The following is a 17,266-nucleotide window of genomic DNA, read 5'->3' as shown; positions in this document are numbered from 1 at the left end:
GGGGGGATTGGAGGGATGGTCACAGGAGAGAAATCTGCTTACTAGTATGGGGTGGGGGGGGTGGGATGGGATGGGTTTTGATGTGTTTTTTTTTGTTTTTTTTTCTTATAGTTGATAATGCCCATCAGAATTTTAGCCTTGAATGTTAGGGGTTTGGGGGACAAAAGAAAGAGACAAGCGGTTTTTGACATGATGCGTACCCATCTTCCAGCGATTGTATGCTTGATAGAAACACATCTTACTGGGGAGACCTCAAGGATGGTCACCAGGGGATGGGCTGCGCACACGTACCATTCGACCCTCTCTAGCCACTCCAGGGGAGTGACAGTGTTTATTCAAAAAGCAATTGAATTTCTTTGTGAGGTATCCTCTGTTGACAACCAGGGAAGATTTGTTTTTCTATACTGTAAGTTGGCCGGAAGGATGTGCATTCTGTCATTTGTTTATATCCCACCTCCATTCTCGTTTTCAGTGCTGAATTCCTTGTTACTATTTATTGACAAATGGCCAGAATGCCCCACATTGATTTTTGGGGACTTCAATTGTGTTATGAATCCGTTAGTAGACAGGGTCGTTCTGGGTGTGGAGGGAGATGTCCCTGCTCAGGGATCCCCCTTGGCTCGTTTCTGTTCGGAGGCTGGGTTTGAGGATGTTTGGGGAGGGCTGGGCCAAGGGAGAAGAGTTTTTTCATGCATTAGTAAATCAGGGAGATCTATGTCTAGGATAGACCATGCACTGATCAATAAAAAATATCTACGACACGTAACACGAATGAAGTACGAGACTAGGTCACTCTCGGACCATCTACCGATACTCCTTGAACTCTGCCTGGCCCAGGTTAAACAAATAGGGAGGTCTCCTTTCAGACTAAATCCCTATTGGCTTTCACTAATAAAGGACCATGAAATAATACAAAAGGAGATAAACCAATTTTGGTTGTCTAACCATGGGTCAGCTAGGGTCCAGGTCGTATGGGATACTTTTAAGGCCTATATGAGGGGAATAATGGTCAGTCATATCGCAAATTTAAGAAAAGAGTATGGGAAAAAACGAGAAAAATTTAAAAGAACAAGCATCCCTAGCTACACAATTTTTTCAGATAAATAGGACAGAGGTAAATAGGGAAAATATGCAGAAGAGTGTACAGGCATACTCTGACCTTCTTTTGGATAAGGCACAACAGAGCCTATTTTTTAAAGGGCAAAAACACTTTACTGAATCAGGCCGCCCAGGGAAACTCCTATCGCGGGTGATATCCAGTCAAGAATCTAAAAAATATATAGATACTATACGACTCCCTCATGGGAGGATGGTTAATGGACACGACTCCATAGAGAGGGCTTTCCTTGATTACTTCTCAGACCTCTATAGAGCCGATTGTAAGATCACGGATGAATTGATTGACTCCTATCTTGATGGTATAGCTTTCCCCACTATTACTTTGGCGCAAAGGAAGGGACTTGGGGCTGATCTCTCGATCCAGGAGCTGGAGGGCGCAATTACACTATGTGCGGGTAACTCCACCCCCGGCTCGGACGGACTTCCATACGAATTTTATGCTAGATATAAAGAGGATGTTTTCCCTAGAATGTTGGAGGTCCTTGCTAAGTCTGTGGAGGAGGGGAACCTGCCGGGTTCAATGATGGAAGCGGTAATTATACTAATTCCAAAAAAGGTAAGGACCCCGATTTCGCTATTGAATGCCGATGTAAAGCTCCTGGCGAGGATTTTAGCGACAAGACTTTCTGGGGTAATCGCCTCTGTTGTCCATCCGGACCAGAACGGTTTTATGCATAACAAAGGTACTCACCATAATCTCCATCGGCTTTTTGCCAACCTACAGGCCCCTGGTGGGTCTGCTCGCTCCATCCTGTCCTTAGATGCCTCAAAGGCCTTCGACAGGGTGGAGTGGCGATTTCTGTGGAAAGTTTTGGCGAGGATTGGCTTTGGGGAGAGATTTATAAATATGATTAAGACACTTAATAGGTCCCCTACGGCTAGGCTGAGTCTCAATGGGAGCCTCACTTCGAGCTTTTATCTAAATAGAGGTACCCGGCAGGGTTGCCCACTATCTCCACTTTTGTTCGATATCTACATTGAGCCCTTGGCGCTGGCTGTTAGGCAGGATCCTCAAATTAAAGGTTTTGGAACACTAGGTGAGGAAGATTGTATCTCTCTATATGCGGACGATGTTCTTTTCTTTGCAGATAACACAGAGATAACTGTCCCAAGAATTATTCATAATGTTAAACTATTTGGTGGTGTAATGACCGGCGTCACGCAAACGGAGGGAAATGGGAAGGCACTGTCCAAGGGAGAGGGAAAGGTGGTGACCCCTGACTCACCTTGAGGCTGGCACCTGACTGCCCTGACATCCCTAGACAGGTTCCTCACCCGTACGCCGATCACGTGCCTAAACCCTGGCTTTCCCTAAGATGAGCCCTATGTAGTGAACGGGGCGGTGGGATCACTAGTCCGCACCACTGACACTAAAAGGAAAACACCAAGGAGAGGACAGACAACACAGACAAAACATATAATCCCAGGTGGGCGACCACAGCAGACAACAAAAGCCCAACAGGGATCCGGAGGGTAACGTTCTGGAACAACAACCAGGGAACACAGATACACAGCTCCAGTGGGTCAGTATAGAAGTCCAGGCAGGAAGCTCTATATCTGGCAACCAGAGAAGTGAGAGAGGGGAATATAAGGAGGTTAGGAGTGCTGGACAAGAAACAGCGAGGAGAAGAAGCTACGGATCCCTGAGTGAGCCAAAAAGGGTTGCAAGGCAAACCCAGAAAGCTACCATTAAGAAACAGATTTCTTGGACATAAAGATAAAAGCAAATGAGGTAGGCAAAATTCAAACGGAGGTATACAGGAAAGCGACTGCTGTAAACTCCCTTCTGCATGCAAGTTCAGCACACCCTAGATCGACAATTGATGGGATCCCTAAGGGCCAATTTGTACGTCTCAAAAGGATTTGTTCCAATGAGGCGAGCTTCCGCATGGAATCAGAGAAGCTACAGTTGCGCTTTAAGGAAAGAGGCTACAGCAATAGGCAGATAAAGAGGGGTATCCAAACAGCCAAAATACGTAAAAGAGAAAAACTATTGTGCCCAAATGAGGGAAATAAAATTGCTAAAACTACGTCGGCCGGTAGTCAGGACATTAGATTCATTACCAACTATAATAAACAGTGGAAAAAGCTGTATGAGATCCTAAATAATCATTGGGATATTCTGCAAACAGATGTGAGGCTAAGTCAATGCATCTCAAATAGACCATTATTGACTGAGAGACGCTCCAAGAATCTCAAAGATTTGTTGGTGCGTAGTCACTACATTCCAGAGACTAAATTGGGACAACCCACCGGTGTAAAAGGATCATACCCGTGCGGGGGGTGTAAGGCATGTGCTAACCTGGATAGATCAACTAATTTTACTACCGTATTTATCGGCGTATAACACGCACTGGCGTATAACACGCACCCTTCATTTTAAGGGAAATTTCAGGAAAAAAAATTAAATTTCAAATTGTACTGCTATGGGGTGGGGGGATCTGTGGATGGAACTGTTATGGGGGGGATCTGTGGATGACACTGCTATATGTCATCCACAGATCCCCCTCATAACAGTGTCCCCCAATACACCGGGCCTCTGCTCACCGAAGTATTTATAAACGTGAATCCTTATCCTGTTATTAAGCTGCCCTCTCCCATTTTCCCATGTTCCCCTGTATCCCCACAGCACTTACGATTCACACGCTTGCAGAGCAGGCAGAGCGGATAGCACCAGTAACGTCACTCACTGACGTCGCGCGTCTGCTCCACCTGCTTCATTCATAAAGGGGGCGGAGCAGGCGCTCAACGTCAGTGAGTGACGTTACTGCTGCCGTCCGCTCTGCCTGCTATTGAAGCTTAAGTAAGTGCTATGGGGATACAGGGGGGACATGGGAACATGGGAGAGGGCAGCTTAATAACAGGATAAGGATTCACGTTTATAAATACTTTGGTGAGCGGCGGGGCCCGGTGTAAGAGTACAGTGACTGCACCGGGCCCCGCCCCTAGTTACGGACTCCAGCCCCTCCTCTCTCCCGGCTCATACAACGCAATGAATATCGGCGTATAACACGCATACATGATTTGCCCCCTATTTTCAGGGGGAAAAAGTGCGTGTTATACGCCGATAAATACGGTAATTCAGACCACACTCAAACGTATGAAATTCGTGAGTATATCTCCTGTATGACCACCGGGATTATTTACTATGCAGTTTGTCCCTGCAATAAAATATATATTGGTCTAACAACAAGGGAATTCCGGAAAAGAATAAGGGAACATGTGAGAGATATCGAAAAGGCCAAGGACATCTTAAATTTGAGTGACCTAAAAACCCTCCCAAAGCATTTTAAACTATTCCATCAGAGCAATCCTAGGGGTTTGCGGTTCAGAGGCATAGATAAAGTGCATTTGGGGATCAGGGGGGGCAATTACAGCAAAATTTTGGCCCAGATTGAGACTAGGTGGATATTTAGGCTCAAAACCCTGACCCCCCAAAGGATTAAATGAGAGCTTTGGCTTTGGTTCCTTTCTCTAAATAGTGGCATTATTTTAGGGGTAATGGGAGTCTTTGCCCATTTTTTATTATGGGGTCATAGTGATGCATATACATGTATAATAATGTGTTTTTTCTATTCTTTAGTTTGCCGATACATCCTGTATGTCCGTCTTTCTGTGAAATCCCGAGGTTATGAATTTTGCTATCATTGAATGGATCAGTCCATGTTATCATATGTGGTTGTCCCAGATAATTTTGATTTGTCCAACAGGGGGCCCTGTATTGTTAATGGTATCACAGCACTATTGCACTTTGCACTTTAATTATTCTATATTCATGTATGTAGAGACGTATCTATAAAGGGTATGATATTTTCTTATAATCCTGTCACACTTGAACAAACACAGTGGTTATTACGGCTATTTAAATTCTTTTTTATGTAATCATGTTTAATGAATTATTGTTTGTATAATGTTTTCTGTCATGATCACTGTACTGTCTGTATACGTATGAAAATAACACTAACGTTTTAAATATAATGTTCACTTCAATCATGTGTAAATTATGGGACCTCCACGTATCCATGTATAAAATGTTACATTTATTTATGTATACATTAAGACTAGATTTATATTCATTCATGATAGAGTCTTATCCATCTCTTTCACTCCGTGCCTTCCGTGCACATGACTGCTCGGTCCGGGCGTCTCCTTCCGCCCTCTCTCTCTTGTGTAGGACGGTGGTGGCGATGGCGATCGGCATCATAGAATGTGCGACCGCCCTCTCCCCCACTGGCCTCAGAGGAAGGGCGGAAGTAATATGACGTGGCGGACGCTGACTGGTCATGCGCCGCCGTGATGACATGGAAGTTCACAGAGAATCACATGACGCCAGAATAGACACAGGATTGGTTGACGGCGCTTTATTAGTTCTCTCTCCCCCCTGGCCTTTAACTCCTCCTGAGGAAGCAAACTATACGCGAAACGCGCGTTGAGGAGCGCCATTGCCCTGGTACCTGTCCTTGCTCTTTCGGTATGTAGCCCTATTTAGGCTACTTTCACACTAGCGTTCTGCTGTCCGCTCGTGAGCTCCGTTTGAAGGGGCTCACGAGCGGAGCAGAACGCTTCCGTCCAGCCCTGATGCAGTCTGAATGGATGCGGATCCGCTCAGACTGCATCAGTCTGGCGGCGTTCAGCCTCCGCTCCGCTCGCCTCCGCACGGCCAGGCGGACAGCTGAACGCTGCTTGCAGCGTTCGGGTGTCCGCCTGGCCGTGCGGAGGCGTGCGGATCCGTCCAGACTTACAATGTAAGTCAATGGGAACGGATCCGCTTGAAGATGACACCATATGGCTCAATCTTCAAGCGGATCCGTCCCCCATTGACTTTACATTGAAAGTCTGAACGGATCCGCTCAGGCTACTTTCGCACTTAGAAATTTTTCTAAGTTATTAATGCAGACGGATCCGTACTGAACGGAGCCTCCATCTGCATTAATATGATCGGATCCGTTCAGAACGGATCCGATCAAGCGCAAGTGTGAAAGTAGCCTCACTTTGCATTACCCAGTACTTTTTTGACTTTGTGTCTGTAACTTTGGTATTTGCATTCCGGTTATTTGAGGCTAGTACACCTCTGCAATAGATCCCCCATTCATCTGGCCCTATATCCATTAGGATAATTGGCCGTTCAGATATTATATACATGGAGATCCCGCCATATTCATCTATTTGATGGGGCAGGTAGCAGCGTGATGCAGGATTGTGGTTGTCCCTGCTTATTTATTGTCATATACTATGTATCATGTATGTCTTTTATGGATATTGTAATAAAATTGATTTGTATTTTCTCATACCGGTGTGTTATGCACTCTGCTTCTTTGTGTTATTTTGTAAATTGCGGGAGTGTACCGTTTATATTTAAGACCGCAGGTGATTTAATCATTAAGAAACAGCACTATCTTTATACATAGAACGCGCAGCCACCCGCTGCGACTTCCTGACCCCGGGTATAACGGAGTCAGACGTGGCTCTTGACACCCTCGTGACAGTACCCCCCCTTCCACGAGGGGCCTCCGGACACTCAGGACTAGGTCTCTCAGGATGAGAGGCATGAAAAACCCGAACTAACCTGTCGGCGTTTACCTCAGACGCTGGAACCCACATCCTCGGGACCGTAACCCCTCCAATGCACCAGATATTGAAGAGAGCGGCGGACCCGGCGAGAATCAACAATTTTGGATATTTGAAACTCTAGATTACCATCCACAATAACAGGAGGGGGTGGCAGCGGTGATGGTTCTAGAGGTGGAACATACTTTTTGAGTAACGACTTATGGAAGACGTTATGAATTTTAAAAGTCTGAGGTAGCTCCAGGCGAAAAGCCACGGGGTTAATGATGGCTACTATTTTGTAAGGACCAATAAACCTAGGACCCAGTTTCCAAGAGGGAACCTTTAATTTAATATTCCTAGTAGATAACCACACATAGTCATCTGGCGACCGTTTTTTTATCAGCCATGCATTTATATTTACCTCCCATATTTTTCAAATTAGCTTGCACTTTCTGCCATACAGATGAAAGATGATGAAAACCGTTCCTCTTCGGGAACCCCAGAAGACCCCCCCTCTTTAAAAGTACAGAATTGGGGATGAAAACCATATGCACCAAGAAATGGTGACTTGCCAGTAGATTCCTGACGGCGATTATTTATGGCAAACTCGGCTAACGGTAAATATGATGACCACACCTCTTGGTTTTCAGACACAAAACATCTTAGATATGTCTCAAGGTTTTGGTTGTCCATTCGACTGAGGATGGAAAGCTGAGGAAAAGGACAAGTGTACCCCCAAACGGGAACAAAAAGCTTTCCAAAACTTAGAAATAAACTGGGTTCCCCGATCTGAAACAACATCGGAAGGGACCCCGTGAAGCTTCACGATTTCACTGATGAATACCTGAGCAAGAGTCTTAGCATTAGGTAGTGCGGGTAACGCAATGAAGTGTACCATTTTGCTAAACCTGTCCACTACTACCAAGATAACTGTTTTACCCGCAGACAAAGGTAAGTCAGTGATAAAATCCATTGACAGATGTGTCCATGGCCTATTGGGAATGACAAGTGGCAATAAAGACCCTGCAGGATGTGTATGAGAGACTTTCGCGCGCACAAGTAGAACAAGAAGACACAAAATCCATTACATCCTGACGCAACCTTGGCCACCAAAAACGACGAGACAATAGCTTCAAGGTTGCTTTACTACCCAGGTGCCCAGCAAGTGCCGAATTATGATGTTTAAAGGTACAAACAATTTCTCTGAGAGGCAAGAGACCGGGGCGTCCCCCTGGGCCTCTAACACCTTCCCCTCCAGAACAGAGTGTACCGCAGAGACAACCACTCCTCTTTGTAGAATGGGTACCGGATCACTCACATTACCCCCTCCAGGGAAACAACGAGATAATGTATCTGCCTTGGTATTTTTTGCCCCAGGACGATAGGTAATAACAAAGTTAAACCTGGTAAAAAATAGCGACCACCTAGCTTGTCTAGGGGTGAGACGCTTAGCTGATTCGAGGTACAGAAGGTTTTTGTGGTCCGTAATCACAGTGACGGGGTGGATTGCCCCCTCTAAAAAGTGACGCCATTCTTCAAACGCTAGTTTAATAGCTAATAGTTCCCTATTGCCAATATCATAGTTCTTCTCTGCTGCAGATAGTTTTTTAGAAAAGAAAGCACAAGGACGCCATTTGCCAGGAGACGGACCCTGAGACAGCACAGCCCCCACTCCCACCTCTGACGCATCTACTTCAACAATAAAAGGCTGGGAGACATCAGGTTGGATTAGTACAGGTGCCGAGGTAAACCTCTTTTAGAGAGGAAAAAGCAATTTTAGCGGCGTCAGACCATTTAGAAAAATCTGTCCCCTTCCTAGTCATGTCAGTAAGGGGTTTTACTTTTACCGAATAATTTCCTGGGATCCATACGGAAACCTGAAGCAGATAATAAATAACCTAGGAACTGTATTTCCTGAACGGCGAAGACACACTTTTCAATTTTCGCATATAATTTATTCGTCCGTAGGACCTGCAGTACCTGTCTGACATGCACCTCATGTGTTTTCAGATCAGACGAATAAATTAAAATATCATCTAGGTATATCACCACAAAACTGCCAATAAGATGACTAAAAATGTCATTAACGAAATGTTGGAAGACAGCAGGAGCATTGGTCAGACCGAAAGGCATGACTAGATTTTCATAATGCCCCTCAGGGGTGTTAAAAGCTGTCTTCCACTCATCCCCTTTCTTGATACGAATCAGATTGTAGGCCCCCCTAAGATCAAGTTTGGAGAACCACCTAGCACCCGCAATCTGATTAAACAGGTCAGGAATGAGAGGGAGAGGGTATGGGTCTCGGATGGTTATCCGGTTTAATTCGCGAAAATCTAGGCAAGTACGCAGGCCCCCATCTTTCTTTTTAAGAAAGAAAAACCCTGCAGCCACGGGTGAAGAAGAGGGTCTGATGTGTCCCTTAGCCAAGCTCTCGGAGATATAATCTTTCATGGCTTGTCTCTCCGGACCCGAAAGATTATATAACCTGGTCTTGGGTCATTTTGCACCGGGAATCAGGTTAACCGGGCAATCATAAGGACGGTGAGGTGGTAACTTCTGGCAACCCTTTTCAGAAAAAACGTCCTCAAAGTCCGAAACAAATGTAGGTAGGGTAGCTATGGAGGCGACTAAGCAATTGCTATTTAAGCAATTTTCTCTGCAATGCTCACTCGACTCCAATATCTCCCTGGTCTGCCAATCCACCACTGGATTGTGCGCTACCAAACAGGGAAGACCCAACACCACAGGAGTGGGAAGCCCCTCCAGAACATAACATGAAAGCCACTCGTTATGGTGGTCCCCTACCCGAAGGTGTTAGTTATGGACAATGTGAGTGAGGTTTCTCTGAGACAGAGGAGCAGAATCAATAGCGAATATGGTAATAGGTCTCTGTAGCGTACAGAGAGACAAACCCATAGTGTGGGCAAAATGGGCATCTATCAAATTTACTCCTGCTCCACTGTCTAGAAAAAAAGAAATAGTCTCCGTCTTAACACCAAAAACAACAACCGCTGGCAGCACAAATTGCGATGTTCGTATGGAGGAAACGTATACCCCCGGCTGACATCCTCCACACAGCCTGGGGTTAGTAGTTTTCCGACGGTCTTTTGTTTTGGAGAAAGGAAGGACAGACATTAATAAAATGACCCCTCTCCCCACAGAAAAAACAAACCCCACGCCTACAGCGAGCCTCAGGAGGACGGACCTGACGAGTAGTTCCTCCTAGCTGCATAGGCTCGTCTAGGTCCGTACAGACTAACTGCTGCTTGGGAGGGGTTACCAATTGCTCCGGATTTTTCAATCTGTCCCTAAGACGTCTATCTATTCTGATAGAAAGGGACATAAACGCATCAAGGGAAAAGGGAGTCTCATACAGCGCAATCGCATCCTTAATCCTTTCGGATAACCCAGAGCAGAACTGACTCCTGAGAGCCGGGTCGTTCCACTGGGTATCGGTAGCCCACCTACGGAACTCTGAGCAATACTCCTCTACTGGCCGCTCTCCCTGTAGGAGTCTCCGTAATTTTGATTCAGCCAGTGCGACTTGGTCAGGGTCATCATATATGAGACCCAAGGCCCCAAAAAATTCATCCACTGACCGGAGAGCCTGGGAATCAGTGGGTAAAGAGAACGCCCAGGATTGCAGGTCCCCCTGAAGCAGGGAAATAACAACCCCCACCCGCTGTTCTTCATTACCAGAGGAGTAAGGGCGCAGCCTAAAATATAATTTACAGGCCTCACGGAACGTCACAAATTTGTCCCTTCCCCCAGAAAATCTGTCAGGAAGAGCAACCTTGGGTTCCGCAACAACCTGGTTACCTGTAGCAACCGCTGGGCTTGGGGTCTGTTGCAATTGCTGCTGTTGCTGGAGGACCGACGCCTTCAATCCTGCCACCTCCAAAGACAGGCCTTGAAGTTGCTTTGACAAAGCAGCAATTGGATCCATACTGGATTCTAAGTAGGTAGAAAGAAAAAGTTTTTTTTTTTTACCTACACAAAATAAGGGCCAGATATTATGTAATGACCGGCGTCACGCAAAGGGAGGGAAATTGGAAGGCCCTGTCCAAGGGAGAGGGAAAGGTGGTAACCCCTGACTCACCTTGAGGCTGGCACCTGACTGCCCTGACGTCCCTAGACGGGTTCCGTACGCCGATCACGTGCCTAAATCCTGGCTTTCCCTAAGATGAGCCCTATGTAGTGAACGGGGCGGTGGGATCACTAGTCCGCACCACTGACACTAAAAGGAAAACACCAAGGAGAGGACAGACAACACAGACAAAACATATAATCCCAGGTGGGCGACCACAGCAGACAACAAAAGCCCAACAGGGATCCGGAGGGTAACGTTCTGGAACAACAACCAGGGAACACAGATACACAGCTCCAGTGGGTCAGTATAGAAGTCCAGGCAGGAAGCTCTATATCTGGCAACCAGAGAAGTGAGAGAGGGGAATATAAGGAGGTTAGGAGTGCTGGACAAGAAACAGCTGAGGAGAAGAAGCTACGGATCCCTGAGTGAGCCAAAAAGGGTTGCAAGGCAAGCCTAGAAAGCTACCATTAAGAAACAGCACTATCTTTATACATAGAACGCGCAGCCACCCGCTGCAACTTCCTGACCCCGGGTATAACGGAGTCAGACGTGGCTCTTGACACCCTTGTGACAGGTGGGGTATCAGGCTTAGTTATAAACTGGTCAAAGACTATTCTGATGCCAATAGATTCAGTTACTGGTGATAACCCAGCTGGATCTGGTTGATAACTTTCAATACTTGGGTATGATGATATCTCCCAAGGTTGAAGACTCAGTATATCTCAACCTGACCCCATTGATAACCAAAATAAGAGCAAAAATAGGGACCTGGCTAAGACTTCCCTTATGTAGAGCAGATCGAGTCTCAGTGGTTAAAATGGTAATTCTACCTCAATTTCTCTATGTTCTTAGGAATTTACCTGTTTTGATAGAGGATAAATATTTCAAATTAATGGAAAGAGTAATCAACAATTTGATCCGGGGAAGAAAACGAGTGAGACTCAAATTGGAATACCTGTATAAGCCTTTGGACCATGGGGGTCTAAACCTCCCATGCTTCAAGGGCTATTTCATTGCCGCCCAGTTGTGGACGTGCAATGAATGGCCAAATAGCACCTTCTTAAGTAGCCTAGTAAGAAGCTCTCCACATAATAATATATTTACGCTTCTGGAATCAGGGTTATTGACTAACAAGGACCGGGGGCCTAAAGGGACTATAAAACTCCTAATGAAAATATGGGCTGTTACTAGAGAATGGTTGGGAGTACAAGGATCACTTATATTCACGCCTCTTTGGCATAACACTCACTTACAGATATTAGATGGTATAGCACAGGATCAATTTTGGCAAAAAATGGGATTCTTTCCCTGGCACAGGTTGTTAATAACTGAGAAATCATGCCGTTTGAGGAATTATCACATAGTGTTGAGAATTTGTCATGGTTTAGGTATTTTCAGCTTCGTTCTGCACTTTTTAGTTTAGATGATAAATCACTGCTAGAAATAGATAATTCCTCCCCGCTAAACGAGCGGTTTGGGAAGGCACTAGTAAGAATGAAGATTTCAAATATATATAAACTATTAATTAATTCACGGTTTTCTGAGACACAATCACCAGGGCAAAAGGCTTGGGTGAGGGATTGCCCAAATATACAAAGTGTAGGATGGGGGAGTATTTTTACTAACCCAGATGTACTATCCCATAACTTCAATCATGTCCTAATACAGTTCAATATCTATCATAGGCTATATGTTACCCCTACTTGGTTCAACAAGTGTGGAATAAGATATTCTTCCAACTGCCCTGGTGATACTGCTGGTGCGGATTACATACAAATGATCTGGGCATGCCCAGAACTCGGGCATATTGGAGTGGTATTAACCAGTTTCTTACTTATAAACTGAAAACACAGATTCCTCTTGAGCCACAATTGTTTTTATTGAATGATCTCTCGATATTAACTAGTCATAAACCCCAAAAGATTCTAATAGGTAGAATATTATTAATGGCCAGGGTCCTGATCAGTCGGAGTTGGTTTGCACGACAGGCCCCAGAAGTAAATAAATGGATAAATCTGGTCAATAAGGTGAAAAATTATGAGCGGATTCTCTATAAGCAAAGGGGTGGAATTGAGAAATGGGCTAAGATATGGGACGGCTGGTAACTCTGATAGGACTTTATGAATGGAAAAATTACTATTTTATATTATATTAATTTTATTTATTTTTTCCCCCCCTCTTCTCTCCTCCCTTCACTTAATGTTTAGGGGGGTAGTAGGGGGAGGCGGAGGCGCACGCATCATATGTTGGGGGGGGGCTGGGCGGCAGGAGAAGAGGTGGGGGGAAAGGAAAAGTGGGTTTGAAAATGTATACCAATTTTTAATTATATTTTCGTGTACTGTTTGTATAGTAATAAAGATGTTAAATTAAAAAAAAAAGTATTAAAACAAGAAAAACTATACATACCGGTATGTGGTATTAGCAGATTCGTACTGACCTGGAGAATGAAAAGCACGTGTCAGTTTTACCGCATAGTGAATGCTAAAGAAAAAAAAGAAAAAAAAGTCAAACTGTGGCAGAATTTTTTTCACCCCGTTTTTTTCCCCACTACATCCTATTAAATTTTAATTGGTGGCAATTAAATAGTACAACTTGTCCTGCAAAAAAAAAAAAAGCCCTCATACGGCTATGGGAATGGGAAAAAAAAAAGTTATGGTTCTGGGGAGGAAGGGAGAGAAAAACAAAACAGCAAAAAACAGAAGATCACCACATCAGGAAAGGGTTAATCCCTCTTTTTGTTCATGTGCACCACAAGTCTTTTAAATTAGCTAAGCTATATGTTTTGTGCATCCTGCCCCTTGGCTGAGCAACACCAATAGTTCCAGCAATGATTCCCAGCAATAGTGCTTTTATTTGAGTCTGTAGTTCTGTGGCTCTGTTCTCTGTCTAGTCTATATGTCTGACCTGTGTCTGTTGTCTGACCTTACCCTGCCTGTGTTCCTGCTGTGGTCTGTCACATATTTCTTGAGTAAAGACTTATGAAACACATCATGTATACGAAGGGAGTCGGGTAGTTTTACTCTAAAAGACATCGGGTTAATAACCTCAATAATATTATATGGTCCTATGAAACGCGGAGAGAATTTTCGAGAACAATGTTTCAAAGAAAGATTTTTAGTCGACAACCATACTTTATCGCCGAGTACGAAATTTACTCCCTTGGAACTTTTCTTATTGGCATGTCTCTGGATGGAAAGCAGACGAAAAGGATAAAGAGATGTCGCATCTTTGACAAAAAGCTCTCCAGAATCCGGAAACAAACTGAACGCCCCTATCAGAGACAATATTTTCAGGGACACCATGCAGGCATACCACATGTTCAATAAACAAGGATGCTAAGGTTTTAGCATCATGGACCATACTTAAAGGAACAAAATGCACCATCTTGCTAAAACGGTCAACCACTACCCAAACCACTGACTTTGGGTAGTCAGATCAGAAATAAAATCCATGGAAATGTGTGACCATGGTTTGCAGGGAATGGGTAGTGGTTGTAGTTCACCAGCGGGATGTGTTCTCGGGGTCTTAGGTCTGGCACATACCTCACAAGCCAAAACATAGGATCGTACATCCTTAGACAAAGTAGGCCACCAGAAGGACCTCAGCAGCAATTTCTTAGTGGCAGCGATGCCTGGATGACCACACAGAACAGAGTCATGGCACTCACCCATAAGACGAAAACGAAAATGCTCGGGAACGAACAACTTATCTGAAGGAGTTTGTGGAGGAGCAAGTTGTGTTCTCCAAGTTGAATTCAAGGGGGGCATATAATCTGGTTAGGATCAAGGAAGGGGATGAATGGAAGACAGCTTTTAATACTCCGGAGGGGCACTTTGAGAACCTGGACATGCCTTTCCGGTTAACCAATGCCCCTGCGGTCCTCCCACATTTTGTGAATGACATCTTTCATCACCTGATTGTGTATTTGGATGACATTCTTATTTATTCTCCCCTGGCATGGAAACACCGTGCTCCCCTGGCATGGAAAGTCCGTGCTGTATTGGACTGGGATCGACCCAAAAATCTGAAGGCTCTTATGTGTTTTTTAGGATTCACCAACTATTACAGAAAATTGTGGATGATTCAGTCAGCACAACCCTGTATGCAGGTGCACATCGCTATGGCGAAATACATATACAAACGCAAAATACAAATGCAATAGCACTCTTCCCTGCCTCTATGCTGGATGAGGCATTGGTGTACATTTTGGCCAAAGCGTAATAAGCCACTCACCACATCAAGGTCACCTCTATGGAGTGGTCCCTAACACTAGTTCCTACCTGTTTATGGGCCATGACAGCCACACAAAGTCCAGGGAATGCAGGTGCAGCATGCACGCCAAGCACACTCTGCTTTTAACCCCGTCCAGTGCCATTACAGCTTTCATCGGATCCAGAGATGCAAGTACCAACATGCATGCTGAGCCCACTATATACTTCTCCTGGAGCCAAATGGCTACTGGTAGGTGCTATATAAGCAGACTCAGTTTTATACTGACTTTAAAACCAGCCTCCAGGACAGATTGACTGGTCAGGTGTGCATGACTGCATGGAGATCGCCACGCCTCCAATATATACTACAAAGAAAAAATGTGGATGATTCAGTCAGCACAACCCTGTATGCAGGTGCACATCGCCATGGCGAAATACATATACAAACGCAAAATACAAGTGCAATAGCACTCTGCAACCAGCATTCTGCCCTGCCTCTATGCTGGATGAGGCATTGGTGTACATTTTGGCCAAAGCGTAATAAGCCACTCACCACGTCAAGGTCGCCTCTATGGAGTGGTCCCTAACACTAGTTCCTACCTGTTTATGGGCCATGACAGCCACACAAAGTCCAGGGAATGCAGGTGCAGCATGCACGCCAAGCACACTCTGCTTTTAACCCCGTCCGGTGCCATTACAGCTTTCATCGGATCCAAATATGTACACCAATGCCTCATCCAGCATAGAGGCAGGGCAGAATGCTGGTTGCAGAGTGCTATTGCATTTGTATTTTGCGTTATTACAGAAAATGAATTAAGAATTATTCGACAATAGTAAAACCCTTAACGGACATGACTAAGAAAGGCACGGATGTCTCTGTATGGTCTGATTCGGTGTTGCAAGCCTTTTCTGCAATTAAGGAATGCTTCTCTTCTGCTCCCATATTGGTGCAGCCAGATGTGTCACAACTGTTTATTGTGGAAGTGGATGCATCCGAGGTGGAGGTAGGAGCAGTTTTGTCACAGGGCCTATCGAAAAAACTATCCTCCGCTGAGAAAAATTATGATGTGGGTAACAGAGTTGCTGGTCATTAAATTGGCTTTTGAGGAATAGCATCATTGGTTGGAAGGGCGATTCATCCGATCACGGTATTCACTGATCACAAAAATCTGGTTTATCTGGATTCGGCAAAACAACTGAACCCAAGACAAGCCAGATGGGCCCTGTTTTTCACCAGATTCAATTTCACTGTCACCTATCATCCTGGGATTAAGAATGTCAAAGCGGATGCCTTGTCACGTACAGATGTAGAAACGTTACCGATCCCTTTTTTCACATAAAGAAAGCAACGAATCGCGATACTAACCTGCAATTCATAACAAAGCCAGTAGATGGCAGCATTAACCAATCCTAATTAAAACCTCAGTAACTGTTTTAACTAAATTATATCTACCTCTTTTTAACACATTAAGTTATATCTTAATGGGTTATTTAAGCTTAATTTTTAAATAGTTATATATTATTTTTTTATTATTATATACTTTTAAATAGTTTTAATTATTTAAAAACATTATTTATAACACACAACACAGAACAAATAAGCACACAAGGCTATATGCCAAAAGCCGGGTATAATGCAAGCCAGCACCTATTCATAAAACAGGTAACCGGGATACCTTACAATGGCAGCCTGGTGCACTATGAGACATTTAAAACCATCTCTCATCTAACTCATCTAACTGAGAGTCAGTAAATCTCATGCACCTAAATCTTTATTATTAGGGTGACAAAATTATTTTTTAATTTAATTTATTTTTTTATTGCTAGCTAATTCTTCTCTAACTGCTTAGGAAGGCTGCATAAAAATTTACGGCTTTCTAATTGTTCTAATATATATTTAATAACCCATCTATACTGTTTTGTTATGTAAACTAATTTGCATAAATATGAAAGACATAGCACATGTGAAAGACATAGTCTTATTGCCCTATATTATGCAGATTAGCCTACTTTCCATCATGAACAGCGCCATCTATTGGATACATAGTCTTTAGAGATGGGAAGTTCGGTTCTTTCACATGAATCGGTTCATTTGAATCAGTTCATTCAAATGAACCGATTCATGTATCGAATCTTCGGTTCATTCGCTGAGCTGACAAGAAGTAAGTGAACCGAAGCTTAGGTTGCGCAATGCGCATGCGCGGATGCTTCGATTCACTTGCTGACTCGCTGAGTCGGCTCTTGGTCTGAGTTAGGAAGTTTATTCTTTAAAACCCTGTGTGTAATTATCTACCCC

The sequence above is a fragment of the Bufo bufo genome, chromosome 8, assembly GCF_905171765.1.
Source record: "Bufo bufo chromosome 8, aBufBuf1.1, whole genome shotgun sequence".
Classification (NCBI taxonomy): domain Eukaryota; kingdom Metazoa; phylum Chordata; class Amphibia; order Anura; family Bufonidae; genus Bufo; species Bufo bufo.
This window is presented reverse-complemented; position numbering follows the sequence as displayed.